Raw genomic sequence first — 14,238 nt, forward strand, 5'->3', positions numbered from 1 at the left:
CTTCTCTGCCATGCGGACTGGTGGGATTGGCTGGCATGGGAAGGAAAGGATAACGTGGATATATATATATATATATAACCGGATCATTGTCATCCATAAGATCCCTTTAGTGTATTTATTTGATAAATTCGGAATACAATTTATGCACACTTGGACATCCATCTCTAAAATATTTATTTTTATTAGGATTTGATCCCTAAGTGTTTTATCAAATCTAAAAATTGACATAGATGTCAGGGGTGAATTGTACGGGAAGAGTTTTTTTGCGACCAAAAAGCCTTAACGGGAATTATACGTAGAAAGTTGAGTTTCTTCGTGATCAAAAAACCTCAAGAGGAATGTAATTCTTCACAACGGAAGCACTTTTAATGATTCAATATCGATCATTTCTCTATTAGAATAATTGAGAAAAGAATAATAAGGAAAGACACTTGAGATTAGTTCTCCAGTTAGTTGGAAGTAAGCAATGGAACCCTCAATGATTTGTATGATGCTAGTAGGCGAAGATGTTTGTAAGATGTGCCTTGATTATAGTAAAATTCTACTCCATACAAAATCTACATCTGACTTGTTACTAGAAGAAAAGAGAAAAAGCCGAAGAGGAGATCATATGGCGTCATGTCGTGTGCTCTAATGGAAATCGGGTTTGGATTAGTTGAAATTAATGGATGTCTATGATTCACAAAAATACAAGTAGCTATAGTGGACGATGCGAGGTGTTCTAAAAGCGTAGGAAGCCATGGTAGATGATGCAAGGTGTGATATGGTGATGTATGTGACATTGGAGGAAGAGGCAAAGTATCATCAAATCAAGACAACGTAGAATTAAATGAAAGGGAAAAAAAGAAGATAAGTATGATACGTATGAGTCCTCTCAATGGTTTTTTGAGATGATTAGATAAGGATCAATAATTGAAAGGATCCCATGTTGAAAATAAAATATTATATTACAATTATCAGCATAAATACAATTTGTTAGACAAACTATTTCACTATTTCTCCCTTTTAGTTGAGTTAACGGTGTCTTGATGGTTTATCAGTAAGACTTAGTATGTATTTGATATTTATCCATCACATGAATAGGTTCATGCCTAGGCTTTAAATCAAACATTTATGAACAAATTTAGTATTTGATTTGATAAAAATTTATTTATGTTCAATGGCATAGTCAGGATTTCCAATTAGATGGGGGCACATTTAATAATTAAAAAAATAATAATACAATAAATTTTTTTAATAAAAGTCATATATTAACTTTATATATTTTATAATACGACAGATTTCATATTTTGAAAATATAAATAATAGTTTCATTATTAATGGTATCAAACGCATCTCGCTTAATATATGATATCAAATTAACAATCATTTACCATATTATCTCCCAATCAATTTCGAAGTGAAGTTCTGATTAGTTTCATTGTTGAAAACACTCTCTCTACAGTTGCAGTTGCAACAGGTAATAGCAATGCTAACTTCCAAAGTAAATATACTAAAGGATACCGGCGATGTTTTTTCAATTGAGCCATCCTTTTAGCAAGCTGGCTAATCCCCACAATCTTAGAGAATTAATTGCTACTCCGCATATAAAAAATAAAATTATCAAGTTGAGGATCAAGATGTATTAACTCCATTGAGAAAAAATCGGATGGATAAAACTGAACAAACTGAAGCAATTTTCTCTTATTATAAATAGAGAATGAATTTGATGGATCAAGACAACTCATACATAACAACTCCGTGTTCACCTCATTAAAGCGACTACTCAACTTCTGAAGTTGCAAATCTATTACTTCATAAAACGTTTCAACGCGATAATAGTGAAGATTTGTCCTGTCAATATTTTGTCATAATCTCTCATAAAAGACGAATAAGTCTTCCATGTGCCGAGTGACTACCTCATATTTAACACAAAATAAAGAAACTTCATTCAGTAACAAATCCTAACCATCATCTCTCATAATTTGCAGTTGATGTTTGCTTGATCTGATAAGAATCATGGCATTTACAATGTCTTCATCTTTTCTTTGTAAAGCTTGCAACAAATCATTCGTGCTCCCAAAATATTTTTCATTAAGTTCATCTGAAATATACTTTTCATTTAATTTACACGAATATCTTATAATAACGATATGCATATAGAAGGAATCATCTTTATGATAAGAATTAAAATTTGATAGTTATATAACTAGAAAAGTATGTTTTTATAATATTGTAAACATTTGACTTTGTATCTCTACCAATATGTGTGAAAAATAAGGGATCATTAACTATCAAATTAGTTCTATCAATTTCGTTTATTATTTGTTTTTGAATATAAATTGTTGAAAAAATAGTCATTAAATTATATGATTATGTTTCTAAAATATTATGTTAATAATAAATTAGGTGAAATAAATGTTGAGGTATTTTAAAAAAATACAAAATGAACCTACTTCAAACAAATCATCTCTCCGTCCACCACCTCCTCCTCTGCCTCCTCCACCAACTCCTCTTAATGCCGACTCAAATGAGTATCCTAGTGATCTTAGGCTAAGAAAGCACATTCTTAAGTATAATGTTAATGAAAGGTAGATTGTTCGACGTTACTATTTGTAAAAAGGTCCTTTTAGTCTAAGAATCATGAATTTTCTTGGAGTTATTGTCCAAAAGAGAAACAAAGATTTCGAGATATATGGTTTAGTCTTCATCCTAATTGGCTAGAATACAACATTGCAAAAGATGTGACTTTCTGTCTTTATTGCTATTTATTCAAAGCAAATCATGGTGGTCAAAGTGGTGGTTATTCTTTTGTTATACTAAGGGATTTAAAACTTAGAGAAAGAAAGAAAAATTTCATGAACATGTTGGAAATCAAAGTACGTAGCATTCACAATAGGTGTATGATGGCAGCTTCTATCTAAATGAATCAAAAACAACATATTGAAACTTATTTGGTCAATCACTCTAGTCAGGTAGTTGTCGATTATCGTGTTCGCTTGACAACATCAATTGATTGCATAAGATTTCTTGTGTGTCAAGAATTAACATTTCGTGGTCATGATGAATCAACAAACTCACTCAATCATGATAATTTTCTTGAACTGTTAAGATTTCTTGCTGACCATAATGAGGATATCAATAGAGTTTCACTATACAATGCTCCCTCAAATCTTAAATTGACATCGCCTGATATTCAACAAGATATTATCAGGTCTATTGCCTATTTAACCACTAATTCTATTCTTGGAGATCTTGGTGATAAGTTATTTACTATATTAGTTGATAAGGCTCGTGATATATATTAAAGAACAAATGGTAGTTTCTTTACGGTTTATAGATGACAGGGGAAATATTATTGAATGCTTTCGAGGCATTGTACATGTAAGCGACACTACTGCCTTATCACTTAAAATTGCTATTGATTTTTTGTTGTGCCAACATGGATTATCTATATCTAATTTACAGGGGCAAGGATATGATGGAGCTAGCAACATGAGAGGAGAATTCAATGGCTTAAAAAGCTTAATTATGATGAAGAACAAGTCTGCTTATTATGTTCATTTTTTTTGCTCATCAACTGCAACTTACACTTATAGCTATTGCTGAAAATCACATGAGAATTTCTACTTTTTTATGTGATTGCACAATTGAATAATATTGTTGGAGCGTCATGCAAGCAAAGAGACATACTTCATGAGAAACAATTTGAAAAAGTTATTAAAGAAATTTACAATGGTGATATCTTCACTAGACAAGGTATGAATCAAGAGAAGACATTAAAAAGTGCTGGGAGCACACGTTGAGGTTCCCATTATAATACATTATTAAGTTTGATATGCTTGTATCTTTCAGTTATTGATGTTCTTTTATTTGTTGAAGAACATGGGATAGAGGAAAAAAGGAAAGGGGAATAGTGGAGGAAGAAGAAAACGGAAGAGGAAAAAAAGGTTTGATGGGAAAAGGGGGGAAAAAGCTTCCGTAGGGGTAAAACCAACTTAGACGGTGACAAAGGGAAAAATAAGCTTCACTGGTAAGGGGGGAAAATAGTGAAAAAGGAAAAATAAAAAACTTCGGCAGAGAGAAAAAATGTAAGAAAGAAATAAAAAAAAGTTTGGAAAAATAAGAGAGAGAAAAACAAAAAACGGTGCTGGGTTTTAATTGTTTTTTTTCATAAAAGTCTAGGTACTTTTAGATTTATAAGTAAATCTTTTTTTTTTAAATTTTTTTAACTGTATTAATTTTTTTTTCTTCGAATTTGAGGAGGGGGGCAATCGCACCCTTCCGCCCCAAGGTAGCTACGCCCATGTTTATGTTCGTTCTATACACATAAGATCAATTAAATAAATAAGCTTAAACAACTTATTAAACTAAACAAACAAACTGGAACACATATGTGTTAAGTTCATGAATGTTCGTGAATAATGTTTGTGAACAATAATCGTGAACTATGTTCATTAATAAAACTCTTATTAACATACTAAATAAATAAATAAATAAAACTTTTAAAATGAACAAATAAGTTTGAATTATCTAACTCAATAACCAATCAAACAAGAAAAATTTTTAAAGAATCAAATAAGTTTCAATTGAGAGATTAATAATATCTAAATGAACTAAGCTCAAGCCAAGCTTGAATTAAGAGCTTGATAACATCTAAATGAACCAAGTTCAAGCTCATAAAAAATAAACCAAGTCAAACTTAAAAAAAAATATTTCAATGGCTTGGTTCATTTTCGGCTCGGCTCAACTTGGCTTGGTTATCTTATCAAATAAGCTTGAACACCCTAAAGTTTGGCTCGGCTTAGCTTTTTTATAGCCCAACTTGTCAACATGCTAAATAAATAAAAAACTTTTAAAATGAACAAACAACTTTAAATTATCATGCTCAATAACCAATCAAATAAGCAAAAGTTTCAAACAATTAAACAAGTTTGAATTGAGAGCTCGATAATATCTAAATGAGTCAAACATAAGTCAAGGTTGAATTGAGAGCTCGATAACATCTAAACGAACCAAACTTAAGTCAAGCTTGAACCAAACTTAAGTTTATAAAAAAACGAAGTCAAGCTTGACCAATCATTTCAAAAGCTTGGTTCATTTTAAGCTCAGCTTGGCTTAGCTCAGCTACCTTATAAACAACCTTGAACACTCTAAAGCTAGGCTTAGCCTTGCCCTATTTACAACCCTAGTCATGCCAAATGGACAAGTAAGTAGCTAGAATGGTGTAATAAAGATGGAAGAACATGGCATTAGTTTGATTTGTGTTGGTATGTATAAAGTTATCCTCTTTGTGTACTTTAGAATAGAAATAGGACTCTAAATGAGAAAGTCGAGTCAAATTTGTATTGTTTAAGTTTATTTGATAAAGTAATCAAGTCAAGCCAAGTTTAGTCTAAAATAAACTAAATCGTTGAAACAATTATTTAAGTTTAGTTTGTTTTTTTTTCTAAGCTTAAGGTCAGTTTGAATTTGATTCATTTAGATATTATCGAGCACTTAATTTAAGTTTGTTTAATTGTTTAAATTTTTTTATAATTTTAAGTTTTCTTGGTTAGTAAGTGAGTTTGATGTTACAAACTTATTTGTTTGTTTTAAGATTTATTTATTTATTTATTTACATATTGATAAGAGATTTGTTAAAAATTTATAAGTTTTGTTCGTTAAATATTGCTCCTGAATAAAGCACCGTCTCTATTCATGAATATTAACAAGTTAAATACATATGTATTCATAACTTGTTCATTTAGCTAAACAAGTCATTCAAGCTTGCTCATTTAATTATCTTATGTATATTAGAGCAAATTGTGATATTGCTCACCTCAAGTGGTCTAGTATTGCTAGCCCCACAACAAGATACAGGCAAGAAAATCACAAAGGGAGGTATTTTATTCTAGCTTAGTGACCCTTTACATAAGAGAGGGCAGGCACTCAACAAGATATTTTACACCCAATAAGAATTGTAACGACCCGCCTTCTACTAACTAGGCTGTAAGGCCGGACCGTCACATTATGCTGTGCTAGCTATTTTTAAGGTGTGGAAAAGCTGAATTAATTTAAACTTTGCTAAGCTAATACCATTTCCTTGTTCTACATGTGCTAAGAGATGCGATCTAAGGTATATGTGGCATATCCTACATCCCCTATGGTCAAGGAGCTGAATTACAGAGTTTCCTGGTTGAAACTCAGCTTCCCAATCGATTCAGACTCAACTCAATCGATTGCAAACTGTTGGATCGATTCATGGATCGATTCAGATTGTTACTGTGCTCGGGGTAATATTCTGGATCGATCGGCTGATCGATCCAGGCTGGCCAATCGATCCAGTGATCGATTCCGAAGCTCTCTGTTCGCGGGAGCAAATTCCCCGATTCCTCGATCGATCGGTTGATCGATCTGGCAGCTTCCTGTTCGCGACAGAAAGCGACTGGATCGATCGGCTGATCGATCCAGGAGCTTACTGTTCGCGGAACAAGTTCACCAATCGATCAACGGATCGATTGAAGACCCCTAATCGATCGGCTGATCGATCGGGGTTTCTGATTTCGTATCAGAAGTCTGATTTCAGCACTGGTTCGTGCCAAAATCACATACATCAATTCTATAAGCATAAAATAGAACTACTAGGCATAACATTACTCATGGAAGGCTATCTAATATCATGACAACTAACAATCTATGCATAACTGTCATAATTCAAAACACTTAAACAACTAAAGTGTAGGAAAGTAATGACATAAGAAAATGCTATATTCTAAGTGGGCTAGTTCCCAAGCATCGTTATTCCATGTTCTTTTTTTCCACACACATCTTCATCGCATTGTCCTCCAGCCTCCGCTAGTCCATCTTTCCTTTACCTTTATCTGCAGTATAAGGAAAAGAAGTATCTGTAAGCTTGAGAGCTTAGTAAGAAACCATCTACCTCACAAAAACATGCATACGATGAAATCATGCTTTTAAAACATGCTATCTGAAATATATATACTGAACATGTAAAAGCATAGCATGGCATACAAACAAACTAGTCATGGCAACAAGTGCTAACATAAGCTATCATATTGTATCAATAGACACTAAATTGATACAAAAATTGAACTGAGCTAATTCTAAACTAATACTAAAGCTGTACTGAATTCACCTAACTATTTGTGAAGTTTTGAAAACTATTTTCATAAATAGATTAAAATAATAATCATGTTGCTGTTTGGGCCCGACAACTGTACCTGTCATGCGCGCATCCCTAACTAAACCCGGGTTTGCAAGTCTAGAATTTAGTAGGGTTTACTAGGTTATCTAAACCTAGGGACGACTGTGGGAGCCCAACCCAATGAATATCTGATCCAGTACAGTGCCATTGCTAAAAGTAAAATACTGAACATAAGCTAATAATGCTTGTCTTGCTCTTACTAGGTTGTCTAAACCTAGAACTAGGTTGTCTGAACCTAGAGGCGACTGTGGGAGCCCACCCATTGAACCGTAGTCCATATAAGCTATAGCAAGACTAGATAAGCTATTTTAAATGCTTCTATTGCATTTGCTGAGCTATTAAAATGCCTCCTGTAATATTTTACTGAGCTAATAATTTTATCGAACACTTAGTGTGCTCCAACTCTCCCCTCTATTAGGGAGGCCACCTCTAGGCACCCGACAACGTCTAGATCCTTCAACTGAAGGGGAAGGACGTGTCTGGCCCATCTAGAGGTGCTCAACTAAATCCCTAAAACTGCGAGGAGGGTTAAATACACCCTATGTGTCGAAGAACTACATATAGCTAATAAAAAAAAACATGCAATCGTACGAAAAGCTACTTATACTGCAGGTGAGGGGTTTCTTACCTCCTGCGCTAGTTTTCTTACGAATCTAGTCGCTCGTTTCCGGTGGAGACGATCTTCTCGATGATTCTCTTGCGTCTACGCGTTCTTCTCGTGGAGAGAAGTGCCCTCGTGCCGGAGTCATCGCCGGAAAGTGTTCTTGGAGCCTTTGGGATGGAACCCTAGCCTCTCCTTGGCTTTGGCGTGAAGAGAGGGTGCGGGAGAAAGGGGTTCGGCGGTGAGGGTTTGAGAAGAGAAAGTTCCCGATGAAAAATAATAACTCCTCACTTAAAGTCCCTATTTATATTAAGTGGGTAATTCGACCCAACTCAAATATAAATATTACTGATTCCCTTTCTTTTCAGCACGGCCCTGCTGGGTTCAATTGGTTACTAAAGCTATCTATAAGACATAGGGCCTCCTAGGTCTCGAGTTTGATTCCCGCGTAGGCTATTCTACGATTCTATTTATTTTTGCTATTTCTGCTACTCTAAAAATTTTGTAAAAATATCCTAAAATTCCAGAAAAATACTAGGATATTTCTAATAATTATTTTGAGAATTTTCGGGCGTTACAATCCCCCATACCTTATAAAAAGTTCGTCCTCGAACTTAGAATAATTCTGGGTACTTCTGTCTCATACTAGCTTCTGTCTCCCACGTTGCCTCTTCTGTGGTGTGATTTTGCCAAATAACTTTTACTAATGGTACCTCCTTGTTCCGTAATTTCTTAACTTCTCGGTCTATTATCTAAATAGGCCGACTATCATAGCTGAGGTCTTCGCGGACTGGTATCGACTGGGACTCAATCACCTGGGTGGCATCTGGGATATGCCTCTTCAGCATAGAGACATGAAATACATTATGGATGGCTGACATCTCCTGTGGTAGCTCTAGCTCATATGCTACCTTGCCAACTCTTCTGGTGATAAGGTATGGTCCCACATATTTGGGACTTAGTTTGCCCTTCTTCCCAAAACGCATTACTCCCTTCATGGGAGCTACTCTGAGGAACACTGAATCCCCAACTGAAAACTCTAAGGGTCTGCGCCGTGTATCAGCATAGCTTTTCTGGCGGCTCTGGGCTGTCTCTATCCTCTGGCGGATCTGCTGTATAGCTGCTATGGTATCTGCTACTAGATCTGTCTAAAGTTCTAGTTCTTTCTGTTCACCACTTTCATACCAGCAGATTGGAGATCTACACCTCCGCCCATAGAGAGCCTCGTAAGGTGCCATACCGATAGTGGCCTGATAGCTATTGTTGTATGCAAATTCTGCTAAACTCAGATATTTGCACCAACTTCCCTTGAAGTCTAGGGCACATGCGCAGAGCATATCTTCGAGTACCTGATTTACTCACTCCGTCTGACCATCTGTCTGATGATGGAAAGCTGTGCTAAATTTCAACTTAGTGCCCAATGCTGACTGTACACACTCCCAGAAGTGTGACGTGAATTTACTGTCTCTGTCTGAATGATGGTTCGTGGGACTCCATGCAGTCTAACGATCTCCTTGAGATACAACTGAGCTAGCTATTCCATGGAGTAGGATATCCTGATAGCTAAGAAGTGGGCTGATTTAGTCAATCTGTCGACTATTACCCAGATGGTATCAAAACCATTCGTGGTTCTGGGCAGTCCCACTACAAAATCCATAGAAATGTCTTCCCACTTCCATTCTGGGATCTGGATAGGCTGCAGAACTCCTCCTGGTCTCTGATGTTCTTCCTTGACCCTCTGACAGGTCAGGCAGGTGCTAATATATCTAGCGATGTCTCTTTTCATCCCGGGCCACCAAAAATGTTTCTTTAGATCTTGGTACATCTTGGTGGAACCTGGATGCATCGCATAAGGAGTCCTGTGAGCCTCATCTAAAATCTTCCTCTTTAGTTCCTCCTGATCTGGAACACAGAGTCTATCACCGAAGTATAGTACCCCACTATCAGACACTCTGAATTCTCTACTTTCTGATTCTGCTAACCCTTGCTTGGTTTTCTGAATTTCAGGATCCTGTTCCTGGGCTGTCTGAATGTCACCAAGCAGGTTAGATGTTAATGTCATAGTAGAGAGCTGTCCCACTATAAGTTCGAGATCAAAATCTGTGATCTCTTTCTTTAGGGGCAGTGACATGGCTGCTAGGGATAGTAAGGTAGCACTGGACTTTCTGCTAAGTGCGTCTGTTACCTTATTGGCTTTTCCTGGGTGGTAGAGGATGTCTATGTCGTAGTCTTTGACCAGCTCTAGCCATCTACGCTGTCGCATATTCAGATCCTTCTGAGTGAAGAAATACTTCAGACTCTGATGATCTGTATACACTCTGCACTGAGCTCCATACAAGTAATGTCTCCAAATTTTGAGAGCGAACACTACTGCTGCGAGCTCAAGGTCATGAATAGGGTAATTCTTCTCATATTCCTTGAGTTGTCTGGAGGCATAGGCGATCACCTTGCCATTTTGCATCAGTACTGCTCCTAGTCCCAACTTAGAGGCGTCACTGTAAATATCAAAGCTGTCTATGTTTTCTGGTAGAGTCAAAATGGGAGCACTGGTCAATCTCCTCTTTAACTCGCTGAAGCTGTTCTCACAGTCCTCTGTCCACTGAAATGTTCTGTTCTTTCTGGTAAGAGCTGTCAGTGGGGAGGCTATTATGGAGAAGTCCTCTATAAATTTTCTGTAATAGCCTTCTAGTCCCAAAAAGCTCCTGATCTCACTGACATTCTTGGGTCTTTTCCAGTTACTCACAGCTTCTATTTTACTGGGGTCTACCATGATACCATCCTTTGAGATGATGTGACCCAGGAAGGACACCTGATCTAACCAAAATTCACATTTCGTGAACTTGGCGTACAGCTGGTTCTGCTGAAGGGTCTGCAATACTATCTTCAGGTGCTCTGCGTGTTCTTCCTGAGTTCCTGAATAGATAAGAATGTCATCGATAAACACGATAACAAATCTATCTAGGTAGTCCCTGAATACTCTGTTCATGAGGTCCATGAAAGTAGCTGGAGCATTTGTCACGCCAAAGGGCATGACTACGAACTCGTAGTGTCCGTATCTAGTCCTGAATGATGTCTTGGGTATATCCCCTTCTTTAACTTTCACCTGATGATAGCCTGATCTGAGGTCTATCTTAGAGAACACTGCTGCTCCCTTTAGCTGATCGAACAGGTCATCTATTCTGGGAAGAGGATACCTGTTCTTGATGGTGACTTGGTGATGTGCGTAGATTATATACTCTTTTATGCATGTTTTTACGCACATTTACATACTTTAAGCATGCTTGATCTATGCATTTTTATACTTCCAGCTTTCCTTTTAGCATATTTACTCTTTTGGTTCAGAGATCTGTTTTTTGTGCATTTTCTGTACACAGGAGTTGAAATTGGTGAAGATTATGCGTCCTCGGACAAGCTTGGAAGGAATTGAAGGGAGAGAGCATCAGGCCGTGTACCACACACGACCGTGTAGTTTTAACAGGAAGGGAAGAGGACATGGCCGTGTGAATCTCACACGGTCGTGTCTTGATTTGAAGAAATTAGAGCAGATGCCTTACATGGCCGTGTAGATCTACACGGCCGTGTGAGGTTTCCAGAGGCCAAGCTGGTGGTGGCCGTGTGCACCACACGACCGTGTAGCATTTCCAGAGAACAGAAGGGTCTTGACCGTGTGAGTCACACGGCTGTGCAGGTTTGACAGAGAAGGAACTGGACATGGCCGTGTGAATCTCACACGGCCGTGTCATGGGGCCGTGTGGCGCCCGATTTCCTCCTCTATTTAAACCCTCCTTCATGAATTGAAAGGGGATCTCTTCCCCTTTGGGAGAAGGCAAGATTTGGTGGTATCCTCCCATTCTTGGGAGGATTTCTGGGCGATTCGAGGGGAGTTCTTGACGATTTCGACTCCGGAGCGAGGATTGGATCCGAAGACGAGGCTTCTTCGTAGATAAGTTTTCTTTTTCCCCCTTTTCTTGGTTTCTTGGATTGGGGATTTAAGAAATGCTTGTAATCTTTATTTCTTCGGGTATTCTTCCTCGATTCATGGAGTAGATCTTGTATTCTAGGATTAAGGGAGTATTTGTATGATGGATTGATGTAATCTCTTATGGATTTGCCAATTTCTTGTTTAAATGACATTGTCTTGCTTGTATCAATTAGATCTTGAATGATTAATGGTGATTTGTGCTTAATTCTCATTCTTGATTGATTGTTTGGATTTCTTATGGACTTAGTAAAGATAAAATCTCACTCGATCATCTGAGGGATCCACGTGACAGGTGTAAGCCCGTGTAAGGACGTTTGAGAGATAATCTTGAAGAGGAAATAGGAATATTCAAGAGAGTAGGATGGATCTTGTGATTAGTTTCTTGTATCTTGATAGATTAATAAGTTGTGGGCTTCTATGTTGATATCCGAGGAAGGCATAGTAATAGGTGCGCTTCTGTAAGGACAACGTCTAATTGATCATATTTAGATATATTTCTCAGTCCTTAGCCGGTTATCTATTGCAAGAGAGAACCAGCAACTTTCTACAAGTGTTTGGCAATTGAGGGATAAGAATTGGTGAACCATTTACATTCAAGAAATCTTACAAAGAAACCGAAACTCCTAGAATCTCCCCTTATCATAACCCAAAACACTAAACTCTTGTTTGTTGATCTTTAATATTAGATTTCTTTACATTCACTTTGCATTTGAAACAATTGGATAGTTGTTTAGCTAATTCGCATTGAGGCATTTCTAGTGCTTATTCCAGTCCCTGTGTATACGATAATCTTTTATATTACTTGCGACATTTCCGTACACTTGCGGAGCGTAACAAGTTTTTGGCGCCGTTGCCGGGGACTGCGCTATAACATTAGGAATTATCAATTGAGTTAGACTAAACATAACATTTGTTTTCCTTTCATATTGCATAGTTGTAACTAATCATTAGATTTCTGTTTTTACTTTCTTGTATAACTTTTACTTCTTGTTAATTCTTTTTGTACAAATTCAATTCTACATTTTTGATTCTTTTATTTTTTTCTTTTTCTGTTGAATTGTCATTTGCTATCTTGTTCTTGTGTATGCGAAGATCTAACTTTGCAGGGGAATTCTTTCCTTTTGACCCTGAGATTGACAGAATTTTCCATAAAAGAAGAATTCTGTAAAGGCAAATTGAAGAACAGGAACATTTGAACATGGCGAATAGACCACTCAAGGATTATGCAGCACCTTATGCAAGAGGTTTTCGATCTAGTATTTCAAGACCTTCAGTGGAAGCTAATAACTTTGAGATCAAACCCGCAACTATATCTATGGTGTAGTAGAACCAATTTGGTGGAGGACCTCATGAAGACCCCAATCAACACTTAGAGGTCTTTTATGAAATATGTGGTACCATGAAAATGAATGGAGTTCCTTCAGAAGCAGTTAGATTATTATTATTTGGGTTTTATTTAAGAGATAGGGCAAAACAATGGCTGAATTCTTTGGCCCCTAATAGCATCACCACTTGGGAGCAGTGTGAGCAACAGTTTCTTGATAAATTCTATCCACCAAGCAAAACAGCTCATATGAGGAATTTAATTGCAAGCTTCAAGCAAACTGACTCAGAATCTCTTTTTGAAGCATGGGATCGATATAATAGTATGCTCAGACAATGCCCACATCATGGGTTGGAAAGATGGTTAGTGTTGCACACTTTTTATAATGGTATCAACTATCATACCAAAGTGTCCCTTGATTCAGCTGCTGGAGGGGCACTTATGAATAAAAGTTTAGATGAAGCTGAAGAAATTATTGACAGTGTAGCACAAAATCATCATCAATGGGCAAATGAAAGAAGTGGTGTCTATTCTTCTGTAAACCCAACAATTAAAGCATCAGGGAAGTTTGATGTAGATGCAGTCACTCTTTTGTCTGCAAAATTGGACGCTCTTACAAAGAAATTTGAGAATATGGGGACTAGTGCTAATATGGTCAATGCTATTAGTACATCTTGTGAAGTATGTGGGAGTTCAGAGCACTCAAATGACTCATGTCCATTGGGAGCTATCACTGCACAAATCAATCAACTGGAACAATGTGATGCAATCATGAGTTATAATCAAAGGCAGAACAACCCATACTCAAATACTTATAACCCTGGATGGAAGAGCCATCCCAATTTTTCTTACAGAAATAATCAAGATCAAGGACCATCTATGGGGGCAAGACCAAATTTTCAAGCTGGGCAACAAAATTTTCAACATCTATCTTCTCAAGGCTTACCAAAGTCAAATATTAAAAAGATGCTTGAAGAAATTATCTCAAGTCAGAATGAAATGAAGCAAGATTTAGCAAAGCTCATTCAGAGAATGGATAATTCTGAAAAGCATCAAAAGATCCAGGATAGTCAAATTGCCCAACTAGCTTCCTCATCATCCAGAGCACCAGGACAACTTCCAGGAAAACCTGATGTGAATCCTAT

General features: G+C 37.0%; 1 non-coding gene across 1 annotated transcript; it reads right to left on the reverse strand.

Annotated features, from left to right (window-relative positions):
* Positions 1-13,340: 13,340 nt before the first annotated feature.
* LOC122049915 lies at positions 13,341-13,446 on the reverse strand. The gene has a single exon (XR_006131158.1). It is a non-coding gene; the product is annotated as a small nucleolar RNA R71 (small nucleolar RNA).
* Positions 13,447-14,238: the final 792 nt, after the last annotated feature.

This window comes from Zingiber officinale, chromosome 2B (genome assembly GCF_018446385.1).
Source record: "Zingiber officinale cultivar Zhangliang chromosome 2B, Zo_v1.1, whole genome shotgun sequence".
NCBI classification, from domain to species: domain Eukaryota; kingdom Viridiplantae; phylum Streptophyta; class Magnoliopsida; order Zingiberales; family Zingiberaceae; genus Zingiber; species Zingiber officinale.